This window comes from Pezoporus occidentalis, unplaced genomic scaffold (genome assembly GCF_034315485.1).
Source record: "Pezoporus occidentalis ecotype Australia unplaced genomic scaffold, CSIRO_AGI_Poc_V1 ctg8, whole genome shotgun sequence".
In the NCBI taxonomy this organism is placed as follows: Eukaryota; Metazoa; Chordata; class Aves; order Psittaciformes; family Psittacidae; genus Pezoporus; species Pezoporus occidentalis.
Window position 1 is genome coordinate 908,461 of NW_026916158.1, and position 12,421 is coordinate 920,881.

A 12,421-nucleotide genomic window follows, 5' to 3' on the forward strand; every position below is an offset into this window, starting at 1 on the left:
TTGGGCTGGGTATTGGTTGAAGGGTGGTAAGCAGTTGTATTGTGCATCACTGGAATTTATTGCTTGGTTTTTTTGAGTTTTGTTTTTGGGGGTTTTGGGGTGTAATTTCCCTTTCCCATTTTAGTTTTATATTCACTCACCTTCTTATTTCCCTTACCATGATTAGTATTAGTATTATATTTTACTTTATTCCAGTTATTAAACTTTCATATCTCCACCAGTGGGGTTTACATTCTTTTGATTCTCCTCCCCATCCCACCCAGGGAGGGAGTAGGGGTGGGAGTGAGCTAATGCCTGCATGGTACTGAGCTATTGGCTGAGTTTAAACAATGCCACTATGGAACACAAGTCTGAAAGAAACCATCCTGGGAAAGGGACTTGGTTAAATTTATTTTTGATGTTGGAATCTTCCAGTTCTGCTTGTGTCAATTGAAATCAGTTTAATTTCCATGCTATATATCACTTAATGTCAGGTAAACACTTGTGTACTGTCTTTACAAGACTGCATATTTTGAATGGACTTAAAACTTTGATTTTTCTTTTTTTTTCTCTCCCCCCCCCTTTTTTTTTTCTCCCTGCAGCAGATTATTCTAAGGAATTGCTCAAAAAGAACAAGAAAGGTGAGGTATATATTTTGTTACAGTTCACAATTAGAGAGGCATGCCCTGTCAATTATGGATAGAGCATACAAGATCAGTAGCAAAAAAACAGATTCTTAATGCTCAGTCATGTTTCAAGTTACATATAACTTTCTTGCAGCAGTTTTGTGAATAGGTATATATTGTCTTGGAAGAAAGAAGAGCATTAAAGCTGAGAATAGCAGAAAGAGATGTGTGGTCATGTTATTTGTAGAGGTTCCTTTTTATACATCCAGTTTTGGATATCTGGTGTGGAAGTTGTAAATATTCATTTGAAGATCACCCCTTCAAAGTGATTTCAGTAGGTAATAGATGCTTCATTGATTCCAGTCTCAGCAGCTATTTGGCAATTAATGCACAGCTGATTTGACCACTCGTGTGTGTATACATATGTGTGTCCACTAGATTATCACTGGTTTTCTTTGAAATTGTAAGTCCTGATGGTGACACTGAGAAAGCATTTGCATTCAGCTCATTCTTGACTAGTCGAATTGCTTATGGAGTAGCATTGAAGCTTTCTTCAAAGGGAAGTAGATGTGACTGAACACCAGGTAGAGCAGATTTCTTGGGAATGTCAGGGCTGCTTCAGTAATTTTTTTTCACAGTAGACTTCCTGGTGAGAGGGACAATCATACATCTGGATTTGGTGCAAATAGAAGAGTGCCTACTGAACTGCTTAGTAAAGTGCCTTTGAGTTCCTCTAGAAGTATTGCATGCTGAGACTTCCATACCTAATCGGCCAAATAATTATAAACATATCTTGAATTTCAGTAAGGGGTAATTCAAAGTCCTGCATTCTATCCTCAAAGAATAAGCAGGGGTTGTTTTCTCTGTAAGATTAGTATAAGGAAGGCTTATAGTTACTTTTTTGTCTTTAAAGGCTGATTTAGCTCTGAAAATAGTCTCTATTTGAAATACTGTGTTATGTCAGGCTACTGACTCTTCCGCTTTCCTTGAGTTATCTTTTAAATTTTAAAGCTGCTATCCTATCCCATCTTGTCTGACTGAAATGTCATCAACTCCATTTTGGTTCATTTCTACCTTCTAGCAGAGGATTTTGATGTACACTCTAAGTATATTTTATATTCATAACCTCACTCAGTTTTTAGGGGGTTTCATCTAACATCACATAAAGTACTCTCTTCATCCAGTGGGGCTGCATCATTTTGTTCTCATTCTTGAGAATTCTGAGCTCCAGCCATGCCTGAGTTCTAGGAGGGCATGTAGAGATGGATGGTCATTTGAGCTGTTGCTGTCCTGGCTTTGTCTCAGACTTTAAAACAGGACTAACTGCAACCACATGCATACTGAAAAAGGATTCAAATGGTTTTCAGGCTGATATTTCCCAATCCTCAGCTGACTTCTAAGAACCATGAAAGTTAACTTTAAAAAATACTCAAAAGGGTTAATTCTGCTTATTAGGGGATCTCACTTTTATGGATTTATTTTTTTTTCTATAATTGGTAAACTGTGAAAACGTTAACACGCAACAAATACACTGAATAAAAGACTTCGTCTCTAGGTATAACAAGCATAGTTGTCATCAGGTTCTGCTTTGCATAAACAATTTCACTGTGATTGAATTGCATATTGGCAGATGAAGCAATAATTTTCTCAGGTGGTTAAGAATTACTTTGTCAATAAATTCTCAGCAGTTGAGTTGTATTCATCAAAAGAACTATCATTTTGAGAAAGCTGAACGTATGAACTCTTTAAGTTTGAATAATCTAGCATTTTTAGTCCTATGCTCAAGCTTTACAGAAGACTGGAGATTTTTGCATGTAATCAATAGAGTATTAATGGAAAAAATTCTCAGCTACCCCTTGAAATGTCATTTCCTCTTTTTTTTAGATGTGTAAGGTCCATATTAAGGCTCAGAATTTTACAATTCAAACTTTCTTTTTGCTGCATTTTAGGTTTTTTTATCTCCAAAATAAAACATGTGGAGACAGGTGCCTAACTGAATTCTGTCTGAAGTGTGAAATCAAATCACCTTAATGATAGGTTTTTAGATTAATTTTGTTTTTGTATGTGTAATAAAACCTTATAGGAAGTCGCTTTATGTGAAGTATGGTTTCTCATGAATAAGGTTGACTTAGCACCTGTAGTAAACTCCATAGGTGAGTGACACAGCTCTTCCATTTTCTTTTCAAAAGGCCTGAAGCCTCATCTAGACATTTCTAGAAATTTCCGTTCTTTAGAGTGTTTCATATTGCTTAGCATTTGGCTTTGGGTTTGTACTTTCTTGATTTTTTTCAGTATTGAAAGGAAATAATTGTTTATTTTGTTCACAAAAGCATAAATATTAGAATGAATGGTATGAAGAAGAGCTGAGCACTGCTTTTTTAAAAGTTGAAAAGACAGGAAAAGAAGGGTCTGTATTTAAAAATGTTCCATGTTGTATTGATATTTTTAAGAAAATTAGGAAATGAAACAGAAAAAGGTTTTAACAAAATGTTTTCATAAGGATAAGATTTTATTTGAAAACTGATTAAATTCATCAAGTTGGCATTTTCAGAATTTTTATGTGCGCTGGATTTAGATTTGTGAAATGTTTCATCACTGCTGAACTTTCATTTGTCATTTAAAGGAATGTTGATGCAATGTTTTTACTCTGATCTATGTTTAATAGTTTTACATTATTAGGTATATAGGTGTATACATTATAGGTGTATTGGAAACATAAAAAAGTATTTCAGAGACAAAGATGTCACTAGTATACATAGTTTTTATTATTCAAGTAAAAACGTGCTTATATTTTAATTCCTAGAAAGTATTAGAAATACTTATGTGTGCGGTCACACAGTCACATATTGTGCGTGTTATACTGGTGTCGTGGTTTAAACCCAGTCAGGTAACTTGTTCACTCACTCCCAGTGAGTGGTGCCGAGCTGACAACAATCGAGGTCCGTGTCCCCCCCCCACCGGGGCTCTCCCCTTCCCCACTCCCGGAGGAACGGGAAGGAGGATCGAAAAAGTGCAACTCCCATGGGTTGAGACAAGAACAGTCCAGCAACCAATGTACAACACAAATCACCACCGCTACTATCAACTACAACAATGATAAGGGAAAATAACAAGGGAAGAGAATACGATACCACCGGCCAAGAAAACGAGTTCCACCTGGAAGCCCGTGTCCCAGTTACCCCCCACCCTGGGCATGATGTGCTGTGGTATGGAATACCTCCCTGGCTAGCCCGGGTCAGGCGCCCCGTCTCTGCTTCCTCCCGGCTTCCCCTCCTCCCTGGCAGAGCATGAGCCTCACAAAGTCCTTGGTCAGGGTAAACATCACTTAGCAACAACCGAAAACATCGGCTTCACCAACACTGTTCTCAGGCTGGAAGTCAAAACACAGCACTGCACCAGCAACCACAAAGGAAAAAACATGACTGCTACTGCTGAACCCAGGACAACTGGCAAGATTTTATTTTATTTTTTTAATCAAATGTGTCAAATGAATATCCAATACATTTCAGTGGCAGGATACATTTACAGCACTGAAATCGATTATTGCTATAAAGCACTATCTTTTGCATTGACCAGAATTTTTTGACCCAGTAACAAAATCCAGCTACTCCAGGTTGCTTACTGAATTTGCATTGCCTTTTGCTGAATTACATATCATGAAGAAACTAAGAACATGGTGTCATTCTGAAATCATGCCAGAACTATTTTCAACACCTTTCAAGAAACATGTTTGTGATGAAGTCTTGCAAGAGTAAGACTCTTACTGTAAGGGTGGTGAGGCACTGGAATGGGTTGCCCAGGGAAGTTGTGAATGCTCCATCCCTGGCAGTGTTCAAGGCCAGGTTGGACAGAGCCTTTGGTGGCATTGTTTAGTGGGAGGTGTCACTGCCCATGGCAGGGGGGTTGGAACTAGATGATCTTAAGGTCCTTTCCAACCCTAACTATTCTATGATTCTACGATTCTAAGAGTATCTTTTTGTTTAATTGCATGTAATGTATAAGAGACTATGATCCCATTGCTAATTCTAGGTTCTGTTATATATACTGGGAAAGAAACATTTCTGTATTTCAACATATTCATCAGTGAATTTGGGAATGGAATGAGCAGTGATGTGGTAGCATTTAATGTTGTTAGTTATTTAAAGTAAAAAGAAGAAGAAGAAGGATTACATAGAATCATAGAATAATTAGGGTTGGAGAAGACCCTATGATCATCTAGTTCCAAACCCCCTGCCATGAGCAGGAATGCCTCACACTAAACCATGTCACCCAGTGTTCTGTCCAACCTGGCCTTGAATACTGACAGGGATGGAGCATTTACCACTTCTTTGGGCAACGTGTTCCAGTGCCTCACCATCCTCGCAGTAAAGAACTTCTTCCTTATATCTAACCTGAACTTCCCCTGTTTAAGCTTAAACCCATTACCCCTTTTTCTGTTGCAGCAGTTGCTGATGAAGAGTCCCTCACCAGCATCCTTGTAGGCCCCCTCAGATACTAGAAAGCTACTATGAGGTCTACATGAAACTTTCTGTCCTCCAGGCTGAAGTATCTTGTATGACTGAGTGACTGTGAAGTAAAATGGTAGGTGAAATTCAGTGTAAATAAATGTAAAGTGATGCAGAAGAAGAAAATGGTTCGAGTTCCACATATAGAATTATGATGTCTGGGCTTATTAATTGTCAACAGCAAGACCTTGAGATTATAATAGATAGTGATGGTGAAAATTCTCAGCTCTGTGTTTGCTGAGTGTCTGGAACAAATCACCTTTTATGAATTATTAGGGAAAGAATAGAGAAGAAATAGAGAAGAAAGAATAGAAAAGAAATAAGTAGGTTCTTATACCTCTATATGAATGCATTGTTCATCCACACTGTGAATGCTGTATGATTTTCTGTTGTCTCTCCTATCTCAGAAGGGATGTTTTGGAATTTAAAAGCTTTAAATAAAGGAAACAAAGATGATGAAATGGATTACATAGATGAAGTGGCTAAGTAAGCTGTAATTTTTCTTCCATTGGAAAGGAGAGTTTAGAGGGAGATTTTAGGTCCATTTGTATTTAGTGTATAAATTTTTTTAGTCTGAAAATACAAATATATTTAATGTGACATTTGAAACTTCTTCATTTTCTTGTCATTTATTGTGACTATTTGTGTTTTCTTTATTGAAGCTTGCAATTAAAGGAAAGATAGTTAACTGTGATCTAATTTGAGGACTTTGTGTGGTATAAATTCTTCTTTAGCAGAAGTCAGTGATAAAAATCCCACAGAGTTTGGGATATAGAAATATATTTATATGTGATATGAAAATTTAAAGTATAGGATTAAATCATGTTCATCAGTCAGGCAACACTATTATTTGCTTCAGAAGGACTGCTCATTTGAATATTATCCATACTCAGCAAGTACTTTCAAAGCTTGGATCAATGCCAGGCTTAAAGTTGTCCATTCTTGTCTCTTGGAGACAAAGAAAGGAACAAAAAGAGAGAAAAAAATTATAGTAGACATACTTATCAGCTGGTTTAATCAAGTAAGCACAATCACTCCACTTCACTGCAAACGAGGAGAAAACCCTTCTGACCTTGTAAATTAGAGAGGTTAGTCTCTTGTATGACAGATAACCTTCCCTTTTCCTTTTTCTGAGTGAAAGGACACCTTTCTGAAAAGAGGAGAGACACAACACTATTTACTTCAAGAAAGCGAGGACAGTCTGTTGGGAAGTGCACTGTCTGATCTGAAGGAGAAGGAGCTCTTCTGTTACTTCATCTTACTGGTCCTCTAGTTCATTGCATAATATGGAAGGGCATCAACAGTACCCATGAGAGAACATTGTGATCCCTCAGGTGACACAATAGGAAGACCAGAATAGGCCTCCTTTTATCCCCAGAGTACATAAAAAAGGGAGTGGAAGCAGAATACTTTCCAATATATTCCAGTATTTTCCAATATTACTTGACTCACTAAAAGTTTTTACCTATTGCATGGGAAAAAGGGCATGTAAAAACGCATTCAAAATAAGCTTTATAAATTTAATATGCAAGGGGTTTATATATATATATATATATGTATGCCAGTAGTGATTTTAAAGTTTAAAAGAGAAAATTATTGTGAAGGTTAGAAATACTGACAAAACTTTGCCATGGAGGCTGTGTAGGGGCACTGCTGGTGGCAGGGAAGCCATTAGACCCTGAAGCACACCCATGTATGTCCCCACACTTTCAGGACCTAAATCTATATTGTTTAGTTCTTTGGGAGAGAATAGTTTATAAAGAATTGTAAGGAGAAATTTTCAAATAAATCCTTTTTCCTTTGTCCTTTAAGCTACACAGAAATATCAAACTGTGTTTTGAGCTTATCTACCTGTGTTCATTTTGGTTTACTCTTCTGTGTAATTGAGGTGATAATCTCAGCCCTAAATACCCCATGCATTTCCATCTTTTCAATTTCCTCTCCCTTTTTCGATACCTCAGTTACAGAAGGGTTATGTGGCAGAATGTAATTTTAATTCCACTGTGCTCTGAGTGACCATACTGCTAAGGATAGCTGTGCAACTTTATAGCATTTTCCTTGCTGCGAATAAATGCTTCATGGAAGGCTCCCTCCATGATTCAGTGTTATAGAAATAAAATGTTTATGTCACAGATTATTTTGCAAGGATTTAGTGAACTACTTGGCAGTTTTGCTCCTGGGAAGCACAAGTGAAGAGGGCAAGAAAGGAGATCTGCACCAAATGAGAGGATGGAAGAAAGATTGGAAAGAAAAAGAGACTAGGAACCTCACCACTTCAGATATTTCAAATATTGCTTTAGCTACCAAACTACTTACAATCTTGCTTAGAGGAAAAGTAATTTTTAACACCTACAGATTATCCAAGATGAAGTAAGTATATTTTCTACTTTTTACACTAATCCCAAAGTAAGTTCTTCTAACAAATTCATCTCTTTTAAGCCCTTAGTCTACTTAGTCTACTGTACTCACTGGGTCTGTCTTTCGGTATATTACAGGCTAAGTAATTTTGGTGTTAGTGTTACAACATCTAGCTAAAAATTAAGAATTTAAAATTTCAAGTTGTGAAAAATGTATCCCTTTTGATAGAATATTCTAAAAATCATTACCCTTTCGGTTAAAAAAATTGTATCTTTTTCTAGCTGGAACTTCAGCTTCCAGACTTTCTCCCTCCTTCTTTATATACTTTTTAATATTTCTCTCTCTTTTCTTCTCTAAAAAATTAACCAAATTAACATGAAAATAGGTTATGATAATTGAATTCCTTTTAAGCTTCCTCTGCTGTGCCACCCTCCTCATTCCCTGCCCCTTCCCTGGATAATCAAGTATTTTGGAAAATAGGTATTTAGGCTTAAATCAGATGAACTTCATTGATCCATCTTCTGAAATAACAGAAAATAAAGCCAAAAGAGAAATACAATTGCAGAGGAAATTTGAAACCTATCACCACAAATCAGTTTGCTGGCAAAACACTTTCCTCTTTTCACTTATACCCATTTTTAAAATGGCAGCCAAAATAAAGAAATGAGTTAATTTTATTGGCTTGAGACAAAAATGTAGGGGTTTGTTTTCATCGTGTCAAAATGGATTCATGTTGTTTTAGTTTGTATTTAGGAAAAGACAATTGTATGGCGTTTGATATTGTGCTTGTTCAGTTGAATGGAAGTATTACTGATCATCTGAGAACAGCTGGAAATGGAACCTGGCTTGTAGCTAGAACATAAAGCTTGAAGCAATTAAGCTAGAATTATATTTACTGAATTAAAATATTGAGGGGTGTTTTCTTCAGTTCCGTTTTTGCTGTCCTGGCTGGCTCTGATTTATAAGTTTCAGTGAAATTCTTTTCCTAGAAGCCTCTTGAATGCAGACTTTCAAAAGCACTGCATGTTATTAACCTTGGAAATTTAAGTTGTTTTTAAAAAGTCCAGTTATCTCTACCCTTAACTTAATGGGAGAGAACAGTGCTTATGCATTAATTCTGCCTGTCTCTCAGAACAAAATTTAGAAATTGACTTGTGAAAATCTGTAACGTTTTCCCTATTTTAAATGGTATTTCTTCCAGACTAAGTAAATTTGTATTTTTTAGCCTGAAATGTTCTTTCCATGGCTGAATGAAACAACCATTTCAAAGAAAGTAGATAAAAGTCATTGTTTCACACCAGAGTAGTTCCATCTTTCTCTTTGTCCTTGCTGGTGCTGACTTTTAGTTCTATTTTTTTCTTTTTCTCTTCCTTTCAAAGCCTCTCAAGGTTTTTCAATTACTTTGATGTCAAAACTTTGGTTAACACTGGGAAAAGCATGGAAATGTGTTGCTACAAGTGTTATCACTGGGTAAATGAGTGGTCTTTCTGCTACCGCTTACTGACAGCTTGTGTGACAGTATTTTCTATTAATATTTCCTAGAAAAAAAATGCTTCTCAAAATATTTTTTCTTTTGCTTGAGAAATGTTTCTGGCTTAATGCATCCACTTGGATGTTTTCTGGCCACTGTCCTTGGAGCACTTCCATTTTTAGCATCTCCTACATCCTGCTCAGTTTAGAAGCCAGGCTATAATATTTCCTGGAATTTTTTCAGTTCAACGGCTTCAGCTGGTTGTTCACAAAGACATGGCCTTTAATTTTCTTTTTGGATTCTTAGCAAACTGATTCGGACTTCTGTTAGCCACAAATGACTTGTGGATATCAGCCCTTGCTATATTAAATTTCATAAATCAAGAGCTTGCTATTTGAAATCCAGTTTATACAAATTATAGATTTAGTTCTTTTCTGCCTTTATTGCACAGTGAACACCTTCCAAGCTGAAGTCATCAAAAGGTACACTTTAGAAAGAAAGCAGTCACAGCTGAGTAGGTGGTAGAAATTTGGTGCCTTAAATTTTGCTGAAAGTGGAGAGATAAGATGGAGGTTTTACCTGAAATTTTTATTTCAGTAACTAGTTTCTTTTTCACCAAGTAGTTGAGCAAATAATTTATAAGGACTTACATAGAATCATAGAATAGTTAGGGTTGGAAAGGACCTTAAGATCATCTAGTTCCAACCTGTAAGCGGCGAGGAGAAGCAGACAGGCCAACCCAATGTGGGTGATAAGCAAACTTCTACTTTATTTGTGAGGCAGTTCACTTATATAGACGTGGTATTCAGCCACTCCTCCTAGTCAGAACAGTATTGGTTAGACCCACACAGCTTCCTCCACATTCTCCTCCCACCTCCGGTTTCCGGTTACCTGTGGGGCCTACCCCTTGCCTTGCTCGCACAGGCCTCTAAGGCTCCATGGCCTTGCTCGTAGAGCCATTCTGCAACACCAACCCCCCTGCCATGGGCTGGGACACCTCCCACTAAATGCACTCACTACGTCTGTCTTATACACACACACATACCTCACACACTCACGTATAAATGTTCCTTTAACACGTATAGGAACAAAATCAAGATCCCAAAAAGACTGTTAATAAGGAAAGCAGAGGAGGGAGATAGCAGAATACTTACTCCATTTTATTTAGTCTAAAACGGAAGACCCTCACAGATTTGATAAACTATTCCTAGACCAAGACAAGTTATGTTCCATCTTACAGAGGGAAACCGAAATATGTGACACATCCTAATGACAGACCAGATCAGTCACCCTTGGCTCATTCTTGTCAAGTGAAGTCAGCCCATCACATTTATTTAAAAATTGCTTTTTTTCTTGGCTGAAATCTTTAGGGGGGGTAGGGGAACAGAGGGTAATGCTTTTTCTTCAATTATATATTTGTTTACTCAAGTTATGTATGCTTGCAAAAACTTTTGGGTACATAATTGTTTTCTCCTTCTTGGATCACTGTTGATTTGAGAAGTTTCCTATATTCCGCATAAAATTATTATTTTCAATTACCATTTAAAATATTTTCAGGGATCATTTTATGTGATCACCAAACGTCTGGTCTCCAGAAGGATTGTAAATTTCTGTGAGGCCTTCAGTCTTTTCAGAGGTATAAATGCAGATGAGCCCATCTGTTCGCTTTTCATTGCCACCTTCCATGTTTATCTTCCTTTCTTATGCTTGGCAATATATGGATGGCAGAGGGACTCAGCAATTGGTGAAAAGATGGTAGTGCTTGAGGTTGTCAGGTCTGAAGAAAATAGAACAAATTTTGAAACTTGAAAAAAATATTGTAATAAATAAGTGAATAACTTCAAATTCAGTTTGTGAACAAAAATGGTGAAAAACTACAAAGCCAACTTAAGTCACAAAGATAAATTCTTAAATAATATGTTGTAAAGGTAATATGTAGTTTTTTTTCAAAACAACTAAATGCTATGGATCACTGCTGGACACCAGTAGTAGCACCATTACGGTATTTGTAAACCAGCAGAGAATGAGAAGAGCAGAACTCTTGGAAAATTTCCAAAGCCTGGAAGACGTCTTCTTAATATCTTGGCGCAGGCATGCCACTGTTCAAGTAAAAAACTAAGTAGGTCCCCTAAATATATCAGTGCATAAAGTTGTTAAACTGGTTGTTAAATATATTTAAGTTCAGAAAAAGAGCAGTGAGGTATTTTTTTAAAGATCTTCAACTAAATTCCCAGCTCTGATGAAAAATAACATCTAGGAGAGGCAAAGTAGTTGCTAAGAAACTTCTAAACTTCATCTTCCCTTGAGGACTGATCCGGCATGGGTTAAATGTTCTTTGGTGCATTTTCGTTCAATTAGCAGCAATGAGAAGGCCTCACTGGTCATACAGAGGATTTGGTACCGTGCAGTCCATGTGGGCTGCATTAAGGGTAATGACGCTTTTCTTCTGAAGCCATTGCAATAGCTTCTGTTAGAACATAAACATGGGACAGGAAGGCAGTACCAACCTTGCTTGCCCAAAAGAGTGAAGGGTAGAAGTTACAGGTGTGGAATAGGAAAAAGCCTCTTTTTCTCAGGTGACAAAACAGTTGGGAGCCACTTCTTCAGATGTGGCTGTCTGGTTTAGCAACCCAGAATAGCTCCAGCATTCAGCCTTAAATTTACAGTGCACAAACAGCGGGGCCAAAAAATTTATACAAATCTAGTGAAGTTTTCTTTACTTCAGCTCAGGATCCTCTCACATCACTCAAATAAGCTATATCAGAAAGTTTTATTCAGACTACCCTGAAAATGCAGAATTGTCATAAGGATGTAGCCCGTAAATTTTGTACATACATGTAAAAAGTGTATGCATTTATGTGCAGCTGGTGCAGGTTATATGTGAAACCAGCAAATATCTGGTGACCTTTCAGTTTTGATGGCCAAACTACTCGTGAATGACAGAACCTTTAGTGCATGATTAGCCATCCAATAAAACATTTGTACCTCATGTACTCTCTATGTGCCACATAATTTTTCTTGGAGATCAGGGGAGTGGCATGCAGTAGAAAGGAGCACCTTTCTAACTTTGGAGTCTTTAAGACTGCTATAAAATATAATATAGCTGGTTTTGGAACAGAGATGGACATATTGGTGGAGAAATACTGTACAAAGAGTCTAAAGTAGGAAATCCTTCTACTTTGGCTGGTGACATTTAGGTTCTTTCATGTTTGTTCCTCTTTTTGATGTCTTCTGGCACTAGCCGTTTCAAGCTGTGAGGGAAGGCAGATCAGCAGATGGAATGTAGGTGAAGCAGACAGGTCCATGTCATGATTCAACTGTTGAATGCTGTAACCTTCTTACAGAATATTTTACCTATATTTTTATCCTGCCAAAAATTAAAAGGCCATTTCCCTCATTATACTGTAATTTCTGACATTGGGGCACTTCATACCAGTTGGGTACAGTATTAATATTATCCCTGTTTTAGAAGCTAGAACATG